Here is a 20,744-nt window from a genome sequence, read left to right as displayed (position 1 = left end):
TAAATGAGATGTCCATTTTGAGAAAGGGACTCACTTGTGTACCAACTACTAGATTTAACTGCTTCGACTGGATTAAGGATTTACAACTCTTTGCCAGGAAATTACGTTGGCACAAAATCTTTGTTTCCTCAGACAAAAAGAGGTGTCATGAATTAGGGGTAGAAATAAGTGACCTTGAGGGCATTGACACTCTTGTACACCTCTTAGAGGAAGGAGAAAGACCTAAAGGTCAGGGCCCCTTTACTACTTTGAGAAGCAAAAGCGTCAAGATGCCACCCAAAACATTAAATGACGCAAACATAGATATTTTTGTTAAATCGGTCACACGAGATCTTGAAAAAATAGTTGACACCCCCTCTGCTAAAAACTATACCTCGGCAGAAATGACTGCCTTACAGGATCTGAGTAGGAATAGGGATATCATTATTAAATCATCGGACAAGGGGGGGAATATTGTTATTCTCTCATTACAACAATATAGAGACATGTGCCTCTCCCTGGTCTTAGACAAAAATAATTATTTAGTTCTAAAGGGGGACCCAACCGTTAAATTCCAGACAGAACTACTCCAGATATTACAAGATGGCCTAGAAACTAGATGTATTGACCGGAAAGAATTTGAATACTTGTTACCTACCACCCCAAAAACAGCAACTTTCTATGGGCTTCCAAAAATACACAAGGGCCTTAACCCCTTAAAGGGAAGACCCATAGTTTCTGGGATTGAGAGTCTTTCCCATCATGCTGGTATTTATATTGATAAAATCTTACGTCCCTTTGTATCCACACTTCCCTCTTATCTACGGGATACGACTGATTTACTGCAAAGAGTTGAGGGTGTTACTATGGAACATGATAGCTGGTTTGCTTCTATAGATGTTGAAGCGCTATACACCTCTATCCCTCATGACAAGGGCCTATCAGCAGTTAAATACTTCCTGGATTCCAGATCTGTTGACTTACACCAACATAATTTATTCACCCTTCAGCTGGTTAATTTCATTCTGACACACAACTACTTCATTTTTGAGGACCGTTTCTACCACCAGCTCAGGGGTACTGCGATGGGTAGCCCCTGTGCACCGACGTATGCCAACTTACTCCTGGGCTGGTGGGAGGATACAGTTGTGTTCACCGAATCTATGATACCTTGGACCAGATATATCACACTCTGGTCCAGATTCATAGACGATATCTTTCTTCTATGGTCTGGGACAGTTAGTGAATTTCAGCAATTCATGGATACACTAAACTCCAACCATATTGGATTGTTCTTCACGTGTGAAATACATCATAATACTATCAACTTCTTGGATGTATGTCTAGAAAGAGACGAGTACAACTGTATCAAGACGACCCTTTTTAGAAAAAAGACCTCTACAAATAGTCTTTTACGATGGGAGAGTTACCATCCCATCCCCCTGAAAAGGGGTATCCCAAAGGGTCAGTTCTTGAGAATTCGCAGAAACTGTTCAGACAACAAGAGTTTCACACATGAAGCATCCAAACTTTTTGACCGGTTTAAACAGAGGGGTTATCCCAGTGCATGTCTACATCAAGCATGGGATTGGGCTGAATCAAGGGATCGTACTGCTTTATTACGTCCAAAAATTAAAACAACAAGTCCAGAAGACCCGATAAGAATTGTTGGTACCTTTGATTCAGAATCCCAGCAGGTTCGGGATATTCTGAACCGCTATTGGTCTCTGTTAAAGACAGATCCTGATTTAACAAAAGTGGTATCTGAAAATCCAGCTATAACGTACAGACGTGGGCGCAATGTTGGCGACACGTTAGTCCACAGTCACTTTGAGCCCCCAGAAAAGAACACTTGGTTGTCTAATAGACAGACGGGCACTTACAAGTGTGGCAAATGTAAAGCCTGTGCATATATAGCCGTGGGTAACACCTTCTCCAACAGTATGGGAAATCGAACCTTCTATGCCCGCTGCTTTGCCAATTGTAATACCTCTGGGGTTATATACATGGCTCAATGTGACTGTGGACTCAAGTATATAGGCAAGACCAAAAGGATTTTTAAAAAACGTATCCTAGAACATATCGGGGATATCCGTAACAAACGGGATAAACCCGTTTCAAGACATATATGGAGTAGACATGCAGGATCTGACAAAACTTTACATTTTTCTATGATAGAGGTAATTAAAATGTCTAAAAGAGGTGGTGACTTGGATAGATTGTTAAAACAAAAAGAATCAAGGTGGATCTTTAGGCTAAATACTGTTATACCAATTGGTCTAAATGAATCAATAGATTTTGCGTGTTTTATTTAAGTCGTCCTATCTATCTTATAGGATCATCATATCCTTTATATCATAACAAATTTTGAATTAGGGGGGACTAATTTCTTTATATAATCACCCCAAAACTATATATTTTATGTCAATCACCCTATAATTATTCTATCAAAATGGGATATTATTATTAATTTATCAGCCGTATATTTTTACCTGATAATTATGAATGGACTACTGTTATATGATATTACATCTATGTGGTTGTCAGTGACATCTACTTATTCATTTTTCAGTATATCCATATGGTTAGGAATAACACGTGATTCCACCCATACACTAGTTTTTACACATTGAGCATCCTCCATGTATTGATAAATAACTATTAGATCTCACTAGGGGTCCTATTTAATAAGTATGTGACCATGCTGTATAAGATAAATCGCATGATCGATAAAGCGGTCATTACGGTGCAGACCCTGTTACACGCTATTGTTTTGATCATATACCAGCATGTGACGTTATACGTCACCTGACATCGCGATCACATGGTACTCCCTGTCACCGTACACCCGGAAGTAACAACAGACGCATAGAGGTCAGTTTATGCACCTGACGTCAGACGTTACTCTTCCCATGCTCCACTGAGAGCTGGTTACTTGCGTCTGACGTCGGACGCTCTCCGACATCATGATCAGGTGGGCTAGTCACATGACCCGATACCCGGAAGTCATGGCCTTAAAAAGCGGACACGGCGGCATAACCTCGCCGCTCATCTGCCGGACGCCACTACTCTGGGTCATCTCGTTGTCAATACTGGAATCAACATCTACGGACACCACCATCTATCTATCTAAGTCACACAAGGGCATGCAAGTATTATCGGCGGTCCCTATCCGCTACTGCTTGATATCACATAGTTATTGGTGATGCCTTATATGTGTAACTTCTGATGTATATCGGCTGCTATCATTTGAGCCGATTACATAGCTAACATCATGTTGCTATAATTGACAAATGTATTTATGTGTCCTATCTGACATCTGTCAGAGGCACTATGTCCTGATGCTGTGATGGGGTTATAATTTATAGGCATAGTTCTTATTGGGTTTGACTGAGGATTTGATACCTAGATATATGATATGGTATACCCCAGTCTGGCTATATCGTTAGCGTGAGATATGTGAATAATTTGGGTGTTTTTTCTATTACTATCACTATTGAAAACTCCTGTTCACACTCCTTTACTGACTACCTGCTGTTAATAATCAGTTCTATGATAATCTTATTGAATTGATTGATCAGTAACTTTATTATCTCTAGCTATTGGCCTACCCGAAAGTAATATGATAATCTCACCAAATTGATTGATCACTATTATTCCTAACTTTTGATCTATCTGATTTTAGATTTTGATATCTCTAAAGGAAAAATAAAAAGAAAAGAAATTTATATATATGTATCAATATTTGTAAGACTTCTTGGTGATAGGCACTCTTTGTCAAATATGTCCCCTGATGAGCCTGACACCAACCAGGCGAAACGCGTTGGGACAATTGGACATTTCACTTCTATAATTTTTTTATATCTACTTGACACTTAGGCTGTTTGTCACCCTCCTGGGTAATTATATATGTTTTACCTCATTTATTTTCTTTTCTGTGTGTAGATTAGCCCAGGTCATCCTATAGGGTCCCCTATTATATAGGTACTCACCCCACGACAGGGCCTACCAGGGACAATAGGAGGCACGAGTAACGGGATCGCCCCTATCGGGGCGGCTATTCCGTAATTAGGCAGGGCCACTACACTAGGGCCAGAAGTAGGGCTATTATCCCCTAGTAGGTTCTACTAACATCTACTAATCTATTGTTAACATCAACCTGACCCTAGCTTTTGATTTATTTACCTATTTTCCTTTTTCGCTACATTATTTATTGTTTAATTATATTAGAGGGATGCATTGATTATTTTATATATTATCATTAAAAGTTATATTTTAGAATATTGGTTTTTTCTGTGAACTCTCAGATCTTCCATTAGCAATATGCATCTTTGCTAAGAGAATAATCAGCATTATGGAGGCGCGTAACACTATATATTCCCACAGTATGGGGACTTTTGGCTATATACCGAGAGAAATATCTTATTAATATCACGAACAATAAGCACAGTATATGTGTCAAAGATAGAGTTTCAGATGGGACCAGTTCTCAAGAACTTTCCTAGTAGTCAAAATATAATCCAAGTTTCTTTTAGTATATCTTTCTTGTGGTCAGTTTCCTTTGTGAGTTTTTCTTTTTTTGTTTGTGATGAGAGCTTTCTCTGATGCTCTGCACTCAAGTAATTATTCCCCACTTTATCTAAGAATCATCCCCTTCTGGATTAGGGATTTCCAATCAGGTAAGGTGGGTGTATTCATATGCTAATAACTCAATGATGTCATATTAACCCTTGACATGGTATAAAACAAATGGTAAAATAATATAATATTGTCCATCTGCCTCCAGATGGTACTGTTATATAACATATTAACATCAGATTTTTAAGTGAAAACTTTATATAACATGGCTTCATTTTATTTGGTACCTTTTAACCTTTCTCAACGTATATCAAAGAGGAGGGATACTTCTCTGACACTCTGAAGTAATCTTTCCCAGACTTAGTGGTACCATCATGATTTTCCCAGACTCTTGAATTTATGGGTTTGATAAGAAATACAATGGGCCTTACACTTGCACTGTGGGTTTGTATATCTAACTGTCCAAGCTGCTGAGTAACGACGCCTGGAATAACATTAGATTTTCTGAGAAACTTCCATTAGCAGAAAACCTTACCATTTTCTACACCTCCTAAGTGTGACGGTAACGTACACTACACACAGGGAAGAGGTTAGTGACCACTGCGCTCCATCCTCACCCCTGGCCCTGCCTACTTGCCTTGCAAGTCCTAATGACAGGGGACATCTAGACGGCAGTACCTAACTTAGGATACGTGCTGGGAAGACAGACAAGACAAATAACGGAACATGAACGGACCGGGTCAATACCTAGAGAGCTACGCAGTACTAAGGAATGAGCAGAGAATAGTCAGGAAAAGCCGAGGTCAAATACCAGGAGAGAAACGAAGTACAACAGGAGTCCGCAAAGAATCGTCAGGTGGAAGCCGGGGTCAGGATACCAGGAGAGATGCGCAGTACAGGAGGAGCAGGCAGAGAATCGTCAGGGAACACAGGATCAGGTAAGTATGCAGGAACAAAACAATCACCAGATACCTAAAATTAACAGGCAACCTGTGGCCAGCAGGCTGCCTGTATTTATAGTGGGGAGTGAGGGTCATGTGACGTGGCCAGCATCACATGACCGACAGACCGACCAGTCGAGCACCGAGTAATCAGCTCGGCGCTCAAGGCAGACCTAGGAGCAGGGAGCCTCCCTGGGAACAAGGTCAAACACAGATCCTCGCTTCCGAATCTAAGCAGCAGGTTTGTAGCTGATGGGAGACCGAGTGCGCCTTCGGCACCCCGTTACAGTACCCCCCCCCCCCCCTTTTACGAGGGGCCACCGGACCCAAGACATCAGGCGATGGCCTTTCAGGGTGTTCTAAATGAAATTTTCAAACAAGTCTAGGAGCATGAACCTCCCTGGCAGGTACCCAAGATCTCTCTCTTCAGGTCCATACCCCTTCCAGTGAATCAGGTACTGCAAGGAATTACGCACCTTCCTGACATCCACTATTTTAGACACCACATACTCAACAGCATTATTAACAAGAACCGGCAGAGGTGAGGCTTTTGATGGTACTACTGGTTCAACATATCTAGAGTAGAGATTTATGGAACACATTATGAATGTGGAATACTCGGGCAGCTCCAACCTAAACGATACTGGGTTAATCACCTCCATGATCTTATATGGTTCAATAAAACGAGGAGCAAATTTTTTAGAATCTACCTTGAGAGAGAGATTCTTGGAGGATAACCACACCTTATCCCCAACCAGAAAATTTGCGCCCCTTGAACGTTTCCTATTGGCTTTGAGTCTTTGAGAACTTTGAGCCTTTTCTAGGTTCATTTGAACCCGGGCCCAAACTGTGCACAGTTCAGAAGAGAGCCTATCCGCCTCAGGGTTAGAGGAGGAGACGGATGACCCAGAATGAAAACGGGGATGAAAACCATGGTTACAAAAGAAAGGGGAGACCCCAGCAGAAGAATTAACACGGTTATTCAAAGCAAATTCAGCCAACGGAAGGTATTTAACCCATAATTGCTGGTCATCAGCAACATACGACCTCAGGAATTGTTCCACAGACTGATTAAGGCGTTCAGTCTGCCCATTACTCTCAAGGTGGTAGGCGGAGGAAAAAGACAACGAAATCTGACATCTTTGACAAAAAGCCCTCCAGAATTTGGACACAAACTGCACACCCCTGTCAGATACAATATTTTCCGGGATACAATGTAACCGTACAATTTCTTTCACAAAGATAGATGCCAGGGTCTTGGCATTCGGGAGTTTAGACAGAGGAATGAAATCAACCATCTTGCTAAACCTATCGACCACTACCCAAACCACAGTCTTACCCTCCGCAAGTGGCAGGTCAGTAATAAAGTCCATCGAGATATGGGACCAGGGTCTACTGGGAATGGGTAGGGGACGTTGGTTACCAGCAGGGCGAGTCTTAGGTGTCTTAGACCTAGCACAAACCTCACAGGCTGACACGTAGGACTTGACATCTCGGTCTTTCTCGCCTGTTCCAGGGTCTGCGTAATCCGTTCTTGGGAAAATCTGATGTGCGTCTGATACCAGGATTGGATCTCCTGCAACAGGATCTCGGACAAGTTGAATTGTCTCTCGACGAAGACGTGTGGATCCAGGCTGATGTAGATCATCTGGGATAGAATCCTCTTGTTCGTCAGTATGAACCCCATGGTGTCCTGCAGCTTGATTCTGGATGAAGGACCTGGCACAGCAATCGGCTCGGCGTGGAACTCCTTCCCCAAGATTAGGATGACGTACACAATGGCAATAATCTGTGATGGCATCTATAAAATATTGCATGACACATATGAGTAGATACATCTTTCACTTTTTACCCTGCACGAAAAGGGGTAGTGCTATCATATACCTTCGATTGGCATAGGTTCTTTTCTTGAACAGGGCAAGTTCTTTGTTTTAGAGGTAAGTTAAGAGATATTTAGTTACGGGGGAAACACACGTGAGGATGGGTTAGTACACATGTTTGATCATATAATACCAATCCTGGTTTCTGTCTTTAGCTGGAACCTTGATATCTCTTCACCTCTCTTCATCAAACTCCTTCTATCTCACGAAGTCCTGAGCTAGGATGACAAACATGTAATTGGTTAATGTGCACCCATTTTTCTACAACTTCATCCCCCTTAGGTATTTTTATTTTGTAGACCACTGGTGACAACTTGTCAGTGATGACATAAGATCCTTTCCAGGAAGATAAGAACTTTCTCTCCTACACTTGATCCCGAGCGAAGTTATAGAGATAAACCTCATCGAAAATTTGATACTCCTTCTGTGTAGTCTTCAAATCGTATTATGTCTTAGCACTTATTGCGGCTTTCTCTATATTCTCCCGGGCAAACGCAAAAGCATGCTGAAGGTGCTTGCGTAGATTTTCCACATATTGATGAGATGTATCATTTATTAAATTGTGGTCTGTCGTCCGGTAGAGTAAATGCTGGGGTAACACTATCTTCCTGCCTGTGATCATTTCGAAGGGAGAAAGTTTGATTGCTGCACTTGGGGTGGCTCTGATGGCCATAAGAATCAAAGGCAACTTGACATCCCAGTCCTTACCGGATTTATTGACAAACTTTTTAAAAATGTTCACAATGGATTGGTTGTAGCGTTCCACTCCACCACTAGAGGCTGACTGATAAGCTATATGCAGCTTCCTTTTTACCCCCAGTATCTCACACATCTTTGTCATCACCTCACTAGTGAAATGACTTACACGATTGGACTCGATGCATTGGGGAAGACCAAACCTGGAACATATGTGGTTAATGAGAAGAGATGCACATACGCTTGAACTGCATGTTTTACAAGGCAAACATTCCACCAATTTTGTGAACAAGCAATTCACGGTTAACATATATCTGTTGCCTTTTGATGAGGTTGTTACTGGTCTGATGAAGTCAATTTGGATGTCCGATCATGACATGGACATCCCCCTTTTTATCAGTGGCACCCGATGAGTGGGTGCCTGTGGCTGGAATTGAGGGCAGATTAGACATCCTTGACAATACGTGTGAACATCTTGCAACATATGTGGCCAATAAGCGTAGTCCCGTAACAATTTGTACATCAACTTTTCACCTCGATGCCCAGCTGTTGGTGCATCATGGGCGTGTTTTAACATCAACCCTCGATATGCTGCAGGTACTACCTATTGCGTGATACCATTCTTCGAGGTCCTAATCAACAACCCATCCTGTAACGAGAATTGGGACTTACCCTTCATCAAAATCCGTAACTCCTCTTTACCATCGCAGTCTTCCGTATTTATGGGACAATTCTGTGGATCCTCAATGTGTTTATAAAAAGGTACCAATAACTGGATCCCCCTTTTGGCTTGCGATGAGATCCTCACTAGGGGAATCTTGGCTCCATTCTAACATATTGGCTTCAGTTCCCTTTTGGGCCTGACTTCTTGTTGTTGCCTCCACCTGGACAGTTCCCATGAGGTCATCCACGTCCACTGATGGCTGCTTGTTTAGCGAGGGAGTCTGCTAGATCATTTCCTTCCTTATCCATACCTGGATATTTTGAATGACCCCTTACCTTTTTCCAGTAAATGGTAAAACTGTGGGTAATTACCATCTCGTCGATCTTACAAAACATCCTACCATGCTTGACTGGCTTGTTATTGCTTTTCATCATGTTGGATCTTTTCCATTCTGGGAAATACTCCACAAAGCTATTACAAATATAATCAGAATCTGTAATTATGGAAAACTCTTTAATATCATATTCGATAGCCATTGGTACGGCTTTGTACACAGCGGTAAGTTCTGTGACCTGGCTACTTTTGGGACCGATTTTGCATCCGACGGACATATCCGGGAATATATTATTCCAAACAATTCTGACACCTGCAACCAGAGTACGCTCAGTTCCCATATCCGTATGGAAAGAACAGCTGTCTACATATACATATAGTAATGATTTGCAGTACTCCTCTTCATAAGATTTATATGGAGATGAAGATTGCTCTTCCAGGAAATCATTTTCTGGTGACTTACCTTTATGTTCTGCATTGGTACAATCATGAAGTTCAGCTAATCCTTGAGCAACTGGGTTCTTATTATTTTGTTTATACCTGATCTTCAACGGCCATCCCATTAAGGACATCGTCCAAGCGGTTATACTGCTGTTTAACAGATTTCCATTGATCCTATCACTTTGCAAATATTGTAGTGGTTGATGTGCAGTTTCCACAATGATCTTTTTACCTTGAATAAAGCTCCTGAAATATTGCAAAGCCCACACTGTTGACAATAATGCTTTCTCACAATTATTTAATTTGACCTCAACCGGTGATAAGGATTTGCTGGTGTAACGGACCATTTCAGCAGACAAGGGGTTAAAATCTGTTCAGGCGATAAGCCCCTTTCTGAGAGACAGGCACAGCTACTGCAGAACACCAACTCCCGAACTGGATACAAAATAGCACTCCAAACTGGAACCTCACAAATAGCTGCTAGCAGACGAACAGGAATCAGCTTACACTTCTGGCAATCGGTCTTCTAACAGCATACAGCGAATCCCCCCAATAACGAGACAAGGCTCCGTGTTGAGGGTCAAGCAGTGGTCTGACTGTACTTCACGTACAGCCTCTTTTATTCATAAACCACAAACATAGTACTGCCCACAGGGGTTTGAAATATAACCAATCAGTAATTTACAACACATACAATGATACAACAGCAACCAATCGTTCACGCCCCCAGAGGACCAGAATGAAGACTGAGGAGCAATCCAATTATCTCTGAGGACAAAGGGAGATCGCCAATACACATGTGAGGACAACAGAACAGACATCACCATTTTAAACACACAATGGGACAATGGCACAATAGAAACACACCCAGCATTTTCCTCCCAAGCTGACAAGTTACACTTATTATAAATTGTTACAACTTTGTGAGTTTACATTGGCCATACATATAACTTACATCAATTTAAACAGTATAACTTTGGGACAAACCTATCCAAAATTCACTTGAATAGGTTCAGGGGTTTAAAAGTTAGTATATGGCCCATAATCCAGGGGCAAGAGGCCAGCAGCCAGTCCTCTCCAAAACCCAGTGGCGAGGTTGGTTTCGCCACAGCTGGCATAGGCGATGATCTTGTTCAGGTTTTTCTTTTTCTGGAAAAGGACTGCACTCACGCTTTTGTCGGTGAAACCTGTTTCCATGAAGAAAGGTTTTCCACCCTCTGGATAGGCAAGGCATGGGGCCTGGACAAGCTTGGCCTTGAGTTCATTCACAGCTTGCTCATGATGCTCACTCCATTCCCATTTCACTCCTTTTTTCAGCAACTGCAAAAGAGGTTTTGTAATTTCGGCATAATTATGTATGAACTTACGGGAATAGTTCATCATGCCCAAGAAAGATCTCAATTCCTTAACGTTTGTAGGTGACTTTGTGTTGATCACTGCCTCCACCTTCTTCTTCTTCTGTGGGTTGATCCCATCAGCAGTGATTTTGTGACCTAGGAAATTAACCTTGGCACGACACCATTGAGCCTTCTGCAAAGAAAGTTTCACACCAGTTTTTCTCAGTTGGGTTAGTACATGCCTCAGTTCTGCAATGTGTTCCTCAAAAGTCATGCTTTTGATTAGGATGTCATCCACATAGGATAAGGTACCTCATTCAGTGGCATCAGGCATTGCATGAACACAGCAAATTCATGGGCCGCATTTATGTACCCGAAGGGTAGTCGGGTCCATGCATATTGTTGCTTTCCAAATGTGAAGGCCAGTTTGTACTGATCCCTTTCGTCCACTTTAATTGTCCAATATCCTTGTGCACAGTCAAGGGCGGTGAAAATTTGGGATCCTTGAATTTGTGCCAAACATTGGTCAGTATATGACACAGGCCATCCGGACATGTATACACGTTTGTTTAATTGCCTTAGGTCCGAACAGAGACAAAATTGACAGTTGGATTTGAGGACATCAAGTATAGGATGGTTGAAAGAGCTATGTATTGGACGGATGATGCCCCTCCTCTCCAGATTTTTAACTCGTAAGTTACCAGCGGAAGTCGGTATTGTTTGCCAAAGACAGGGGGTGCATCGGGATCTGTCTGGATTCTTGCAACATGTAGGTCTGTTTCTCCACAGTCTTAAGATTCCTTGGCAAACATGTCCTGGAATTCTGTGAAGAGCTCCTTTAGCTGTTGACGCTCTGACTCACTGGAGCATGCGTTAGCTATAGAGATTTGTTCTTCCACCCACTCCTGAAATTCTGGAAAGATCTCAGGTTGACTAAACTCATAAGTTTCTTCAAGCTCACTAGTTAAATCATTTTGGGTGTAGCGTTTCTTATCCTTTCCTTGTTGGCATGACTCATATTCCTTTTCATCGATCTCATGGTTGAAAACCAATGATGACTCTTCGATGTAGCATGTACCTTTTTCAGAACAGAAAGGATAAACAGAGTAGATACTGAATAACCCTTCAGGTGTTGAGGAAAAACGTTGTTCCACTACCTGTTCTTCTGTTATTTATTCATCAGGAATAAGTCCAATGACATCATTCTGGAATCCAAACGTATAGTATTCCGAATCCATAGCAAAAAAAAAAGGCAGAAAGGGAGAGAAGCCTCTCATAGGGTGAGTATGTCAGTTAGCAGTGCTCTTTTGTGGTGATGGTAGTGTGCTCACCTTTTTTGGTTGCACCAAATTGGGTGCAACCAGTTAAGGCCTGTAAAGGGGGAATATTAATCACCAATATTTATGCAAATATCGATAATTAATAATCATAAATAGGAGGAACCGTCTATTGATAACTCCGCCTATTTATACCTTTGTATACTAATAACAATACCTTCGCTATGCTCTACACTGATCACTTATGCTAACTGCATGCGCCTTACTAACTCGCTACCGCTAACAAGTACACGCTACACAAAAGGGTATAAATATAACAGTATTTATTACACCAAGCAATACACTAACAATACACTACGCACGCAGTACACTACAATACACTACGCACGCAGTACACTACAATACAGCACTAAATATACAATCCTAAACTACACTACACATTCCCAATTCCACCCATCAACTAACTATACAATTCACACATTCAAGTATATGAACCCACCCCACCTGACTATTCACTGTCCCTACGGGGTATGACGAAGGGTTAAAAGGATTTGTTTGCAGAGCAGAAGCATGCTCTACAGGACCAGGGTAACCACTAGGGGTTAATCAGGGTTAGGGTTCCAGGGGTCAGTAGGGGATCAGGGGATATAGGGTTAACCAGGGATCAGGGTAATAAAGGGTTAATCAGGGGAGGTGGTGTGGATAGGGGTGGATCAGGGGTTATTCAGGGTACAGGGGTCTATGGGGGGGTGAACCAGGGGAGAGTAGGCACACAGGGACCAGGGGAGACCAGGGGTGACCAGGGGTGACCAGGGGAGACCAGGGGTGACCAGGGGAGACCAGGGGTGACCAGGGGAGACCAGGGATGACCAGGGGTGACCAGGGGAGACCAGGGGAGACCAGGGGTGACCAGGGGTAACCAGGGGAGACCAGGGGTGACCAGGGGTAACCAGGGGAGACCAGGGGTAACCAGGGGAGACCAGGGGTACCCAGGGGAGACCAGGGGTAACCAGGGGAGACCAGGGGTAACAGGGTTAGGATAAAGGGGGTGATACTTAGGGTTCTGCTCGTCCATCCAGGGGTGGAGATGTCCGGCAGGGTCCCTCTTCCTGAGCGCAGGATGCGCTCTCCTCCTGAAGGGGGGGTAAGGGCTGCAGGGGTTGGGTCCGGTCGGGTCAGCGCAGGACGCGCTCCTCTATAAGGTGAGTGGGGGGTGTCCCGATGTCCTGAGCGCCGATGCGCTCTCCAGTGGGGGCCCCGATCCTCACCCCCTCGGAGGACGAGACGCGTTCCTCCACGTGGGGGCCCAGAACCTAAGCGCCGATGCGCTTCTCAAGATGGGGGGGCCCTCTCCTAACTGACAGAGTGCCGGGGCCGCCGGATATTTATCCCCCGGCGGCCCGCACTCCCGCGCCACCAGGGGGCGCGCGCGCGCCCCCATCATCCACGTGGGCCTGCGCAGTGATATGACATCACTGCGCCGGCCAGCACATCGGGGACGCGCTGCAGACAGGCGGGAGAAGCCTTTGATCTCCCGCCTGCTGCACCTCGCATTCCGGACAGTGCGATAGTAATCGCACTGACGGAATGCACATAATAGAAGGAGGAGAGGCTTCTCCCCTTCTTCTATCATGTGTAATTATCTCCAGCAGCGCTGAGGGTAATTACAACAAAGGGCTCAGATTCTGTTGAATCTGAGCTCTTTGTATCCATCAGGATGACCGGACCCTTGTCTGGTCATTCTGATGCAATTAGCCAGATTGCATCGGTGCGAATGCTTGGGGCACATTCACACCGATGCACCTGGTTTCAGTTGTAGGAAGGGGGGGGATATATATAATATACATGTGTATTGATGCTTGGGGCACATCCATACACATGTATACATTAATCATATCTAAGGGGGATTATATAAGGGGATATATAAGGTGGCACAAATAAGGGGGCACAAGCCCCTACACTATAAGGGGGCACAAGCCCGTACACTATAAGGGGGCACAAGCCCCTACACTATAAGGGGGCACAAGCCCCTACACTATAAGGGGGCACAAGCCCCTACACTATAAGGGGGCACAAGCCCCTACATCATAAGGGGGCACATATTTCCTACAGGGGCCACCATGAGCCCCTGCGGATCACGATGGGCAGACGTGCGCAGATGCTGGGCACATTTGCGCACATCGTCCCATGATGCTATGTCTAATGTATGCACATATATACCATACATGCCCGCACGTGTTTGCAGGCATGCATGGATATATATGCATACATCTCAACCGTTCCTCAACAATCCCCCTGTTGTCGGAATATAATACGACAATATAATGGGGGAACGGGTTGAGCTATATTTGCCCCCCTTCAACCCCATCTTTGGTGGAAGTTCAGGAAGAACTGTAGTGCACACTGATCTTTAGGTACTTAGACATCCCTCATCCAGCTTCCTCCGACCTGCCCTTCACCGTAACCTCCTCCTCCGTCCACAGGATACACCGTCTTCTTCTTGACATCTTTAGGATACCACACACCCACAGTCTCTCGGTTATTCTGCCGATCTTCAGGTATCTTCGACCCCCCAATTCTAGAGTGGGTTCACCCTTACAGTCTTTAACTGGCCTTTCTATAACAGTCTCTTGGTGTCGGCCACCCCCAACTTTGGAGTGACCACACCCCCACAGTCTCTCGGTAATTCTGCCGATCTTCAGGTATCTTCGTCCCCCCCAATTCTGGAGCGGGTTCACCCTTACAGTCTTTACCTTTCTATAACAGTCTCTTGGTGTTGGCCACCCCCACTTTGGAGTGGCCACACCCCCACAGTCTCTCGGTAATTCTGCCGATCTTCAGGTATCTTCGCCCCCCCCAATTCTGGAGCGGGTTCACCCTTACAGTCTTTGTCCCAACTTTCTTCTATCCAACGTCTGTTTCCATCTTGATGGGTGCGGTTCTCCCGTGGACAGATTAATAGGTCTTTACAAGGCAGGTCAAACTCTTAAGCGGTGATGTCATGGTACCTAAATTCTACTGCGGAGAACACCTCCGCCACACTACACCTCCAGCCCTTCCCTTAAGAACCTCACCGTTCCAGGGTTCAAGGTGGCAAATGAATGATGCCTGTCCCTATCGTGAACTAACCTTATCCCCATTCACACAAAATACAGGTCACATCCCTCCCAACACCACCAAAATCATTAATGTATGTGTACCCATAGAGACTCATGCAACCTGGCATATCTCTACACCTCCAAAGACACAGGTAGGTCGCAGACCCCTGTGTCAATGGGAAACGACTATAGGATGCAAATGTGTACAGCCGAATATAGGCTGTCACACATTTGTACCTAGAGTGTCTATGGGTACACCATCGAACAACAAACACAATCAATCAATAAATACAATGTGCTATGGGGTTTCAGGGTAGTACAAGTTATACGTCCCGAACCCTCATAGGAAACAAAGTGTGTCCATACAATATTTGGCTACAGGAACAATGTTTGAGTTATGTCCTGAGCCTCCTCCGGATAGTTCTGTAAAGTTCTGTCTGGTTCTGGTGTATTTGGTCAATAAGTCCCTTGACCCTCCGATTACGATGACCAGAACCAGAAGAAGTTTCACTGGGTGAAACAAGTGATAAGTTCTTCCACCCGAACGTCTCCCAAGTCTTCCTCCAGAGCCTAAATAATGCTCCTGCTGGATTGTGGCAGTCTTCATTGCTATAACACCTCTAGGCAGAGGTCGCTTTGTTGCCAAAATCCAGTGGGATCCTCTGGAGATTCACAACAGTGTCAGGGGGAATAGCTGGCCTCTTCTGTGGCATCTCCTAGGTTTTTCTTCCGCTCCATATAAAATCACACCTATGGCAGAAGAAAACACCAGGCGCTCCCAGGGGAATTTCTCCCCTAACAGTGCAATTAATGTGAAAATTTCCAGTACCAATACCTTTGACCCATGGGTAGAGAAAGGTATTGGGCTGCCCTTTGTCTCACAGGACCCCTCGTCATCCCAACACTGTTGTCTGAACATCCTATCTTCAGAGGATTGAGTCCTCTGCTGCACATCCCTCTGCACCAACAGATAAGGATGGCCACCCTACTAGGTTAGGATAACTGGAGTACTGTGGACAAAGCACCATCTTGTTATTGATGGCACCGCATCCCTGTCCACTCATGTGCACCCAGGCTGACCTCCCCCTGTGATCCCGTCTTGTGGAGGCCCGCAGAACCAATGGCATAGGCATGCCCTGGCTCCCCAGGACCCCACAACACAAGAACACAGTCCACATTCTGCTGCCAAACACTCTGCGTCCAATCCCTATCAGAGCTGTGCTACCTGACCGGACTAGAATTAAGTGCGCAGCACAACATTACACCAATGTTGTCTGTCCGCCCCAGTCCCCAGCGCAACACAGCCCTACCGAAAACCTGGAGCACAACAGTGCTATCTGTATCGATCTGAGACCCTGGTTGCCCAGAATAATATCACATCATCCTTTGTGTGCTGCATGGAGAAGGTCCTTATGCCTTCTCCCGACCAGCAGGATTTCCCGTGTGATATTATCTGCTCGCAAACCTATACGTTCTCGATCCACAGTATAACACTGTTCCACTCCAAGGGGACACAGAATGAAACAGACAGCAGACGGGACTTACACACTACATAAATCAGCATGGTAGAACACATCCGTAGACAAGGACTACCACCATCAACATCAAGAAGAACGTACAAACAGATAACAAAAACACACAACATGGACATACACAGGGAACAAACTGTGTAACAAATTGTACAGGGGTGTCAAATGTTGCCTAGCCTAGCTTGGCCACTCTGACCCCTCAGCAGCTGGTGATGCTGCCGAGAGGTAACCCCGTTATGGCCAGGCTGACTAGACCCCACTGCACAATTTGTTACCTGGCTGATACTGTTGGACACATTGCAATTACTTGCACAAGGGCAATTCCTTGCAATGTGTCCTTTGTTCCCACACCTGAAACACGTGACTTGGTTTCCTGTCCTGTGTGTTTTGCAGTGTCTCGCTATGTGACCTAGGCCACCACATGCAAAACATCTGATGTTTGCTCTGCATGGCCCAGGTCCATCTACACTGCAGTCGTGCTCCCTTCTCCTGAATTGTACCATCCTCAGGGACGCACTCTTCAACACAGTTCTTTTTCCTAAAGTCAGGGAAAAATCTCTGTTAGTCTGGACCGGCTTGACCTGATGATTTGACCGGTCACAGACTACTCTCCCCCCTTGTGGCCCTGCACAGGGCAACATTTTGGGAGATTCCGACCCTGGCTTTACTGAAAAAGAAAGGGCCGGCACCAACTTGGTGATTACCTGTTGCATGCCAGACATTAGCTGGGACCTTACAGCAACCTGAGCCTTCAATTTGGCTACCGTCACGTCAGTAGAGGCAGTCCGCTCCTTGAAGGCTTTGACTTCAGTATAAGACTGAGTCAACTTAGCCTCAATTTCCTCCTTCTGCCTCTGCAGCTCTACCAACTGTGACTCTATCCTAGCCACCTGTGCATCTCGGTCAACAGTAGACTGCACATTCTCTGCCAGCTGCGCCTGCAATGTCGAAACCTGGTCCGAATTACTGGCACAGCACTGGCAGTGAATGGCCGGAGGAATTGTCTCCGTTGACCGAGACACCAGCGCCACTTCCTTTGGCTTACAGATGCTAGCCTCAAACGTATGAACGAGTTTGGCTAGCATCCGAAGCCGTTTGGTGGCCTTGTTCAAAACCGTCCGTTTGTTAACACAAAGCTTGTCGTAACTACAAGCCTGTGCTAACAAATCGGACCACAGCATTTCTGCTGACTTGTATGTAGTGGGGAGGATGGGGTTAAATGTGCTGTGTTTGGCTAAGTGTTGCAGTGTGGGGAAGTTCATACTCACCGTTTGATGAGTGTCCATTTTCTCCTTGGGGCCGTACCTCTTCGTCCTTGCAGCTGCTTGGAAGAAGTCCATTTTCCCGGATCGCTTCTTCCCCAGCCGGACTTGTACGCCGCTCCCACGAAGATGGATCTCCTTCAGTGACGTGTGCTCTTCTCCCTTGCAATCACTTGAGCGATGCTTGTTGGTGCTGTACTTTTCCGTGTCTTCTTCTCTTACCCCAGCGACGGTGACCGTGTAAAGCAAATACAAAAATATTAATTCACAGAACAATTATAGATTCTCTGCAAAAGGTTTTGTTTCATTTCTGGTACTCTAAGGGAGGTATCGCTTCTCCTGTACGAATTATCGGGTCCTAGACGCTCAGACACTCCGCTGACCGCGTCTCTCCTGCCCGCTAATTCACAGTACCAGCGACCCTCAGCCTTAATACCAAAAATAAACGCAAAATCCACGCAGTGGGCCTGGCTCGCCAATGTAAAGGGGGAATATTAATCACCAATATTTATGCAAATATCGATAATTAATATTCATAAATAGGAGGAACCGTCTATTGATAACTCCGCCTATTTATACCTTTATATACTAATAACAATACCTTTGCTATGCTCTACACTGATCACTTATGCTAACTGCATGCGCCTTACTAACTCGCTACCGCTAACAAGTACACGCTACACAAAAGGGTATAAATATAACAGTATTTATTACACCAAGCAATACACTAACAATACACTACGCACGCAGTACACTACAATACACTACGCACGCAGTACACTACAATACAGCACTAAATATACAATCCTAAACTACACTACACATTCCCAATTCCACCCATCAACTAACTATACAATTCACACATTCAAGTATATGAACCCACCCCACCTGACTATTCACTGTCCCTACGGGGTATGACGAAGGGTTAAAAGGATTTGTTTGCAGAGCAGAAGCATGCTCTACAGGACCAGGGTAACCACTAGGGGTTAATCAGGGTTAGGGTTCCAGGGGTCAGTAGGGGATCAGGGGATATAGGGTTAACCAGGGATCAGGGTAATAAAGGGTTAATCAGGGGAGGTGGTGTGGATAGGGGTGGATCAGGGGTTATTCAGGGTACAGGGGTCTATGGGGGGGTGAACCAGGGGAGAGTAGGCACACAGGGACCAGGGGAGACCAGGGGAGACCAGGGGTGACCAGGGGTGACCAGGGGAGACCAGGGGTGACCAGGGGTGACCAGGGGAGACCAGGGGTGACCAGGGGAGACCAGGGGTGACCAGGGGTGACCAGGGGAGACCAGGGGAGACCAGGGGAGACCAGGGGTAACCAGGGGAGACCAGGGGTGACCAGGGGTAACCAGGGGAGACCAGGGGTAACCAGGGGAGACCAGGGGTAACCAGGGGAGACCAGGGGTAACAGGGTTAGGATAAAGGGGGTGATACTTAGGGTTCTGCTCGTCCGTCCAGGGGTGGAGATGTCCGGCAGGGTCCCTCTTCCTGAGCGCAGGATGCGCTCTCCTCCTGAAGGGGGGGTAAGGGCTGCAGGGGTTGGGTCCGGTCGGGTCAGCGCAGGACGCGCTCCTCTATAAGGTGAGTGGGGGGGTGTCCCGATGTCCTGAGCGCCGATGCGCTCTCCAGTGGGGGCCCCGATCCTCACCCCCTCGGAGGACGAGACGCGTTCCTCCACGTGGGGGCCCAGAGCCTAAGCGCCGATGCGCTTCTCAAGATGGGGGGCCCTCTCCTAACTGACAGAGTGCCGGGGCCGCCGGATATTTATCCCCCGGCGGCCCGCACTCCCGCGCCACCAGGGGGCGCGCGCCCCCATCATCCACGTGGGCCGGCGCAGTGATATGACGTCACTGCGCCGGCCAGCACATCGGGGACGCGCTGCAGACAGGCGGGAGAAGCCTTTGATCTCCCGCCTGCTGCACCTCGCATTCCGGACAGTGCGATAGTAATCGCACTGACGGAATGCACATAATAGAAGGAGGAGAGGCTTCTCCCTTTCTTCTATCATGTGTAATTATCTCCAGCAGCGCTGAGGGTAATTACAACAAAGGGCTCAGATTCTGTTGAATCTGAGCTCTTTGTATCCATCAGGATGACCGGATCCTTGTCTGGTCATTCTGATGCAATTAGCCAGATTGCATCGGTGCGAATGCTTGGGGCACATTCACACCGATGCACCTGGTTTCAGTTGTTGGAGGGGGGGGGGATATATATAATATACATGTGTATTGATGCTTGGGGCACATCCATACACATGTATACATTAATCATATCTAAGGGGGATTATATAAGGGGATATATAAGGTGGCACAAATAAGGGGGCACAAGCCCCTACACTATAAGGGGGCACAAGCCCGTACACTATAAGGGGGCACAAGCCCCTACACTATAAGGGGGCACAAGCCCCTACACTATAAGGGGGCACAAGCCCCTACACTATAAGGGGGCACAAGCCCCTACACTATAAGGGGGCACAAGCCCCTACACTATAAGGGGGCACAAGCCCCTACATCATAAGGGGGCACATATTTCCTACAAGGGCCACCATGAGCCCCTGCGGATCACGATGGGCAGACGTGCGCAGATGCTGGGCACATTTGCGCACATCGTCCCATGATGCTATGTCTAATGTATGCACATATATACCATACATGCCCGCACGTGTTTGCAGGCATGCATGGATATATATGCATACATCTCAACCGTTCCTCAACAAGGCCAAAC

This window comes from Bufo bufo, chromosome 2 (assembly GCF_905171765.1).
Source record: "Bufo bufo chromosome 2, aBufBuf1.1, whole genome shotgun sequence".
Taxonomy (NCBI): Eukaryota; Metazoa; Chordata; class Amphibia; order Anura; family Bufonidae; genus Bufo; species Bufo bufo.
This window is presented reverse-complemented; position numbering follows the sequence as displayed.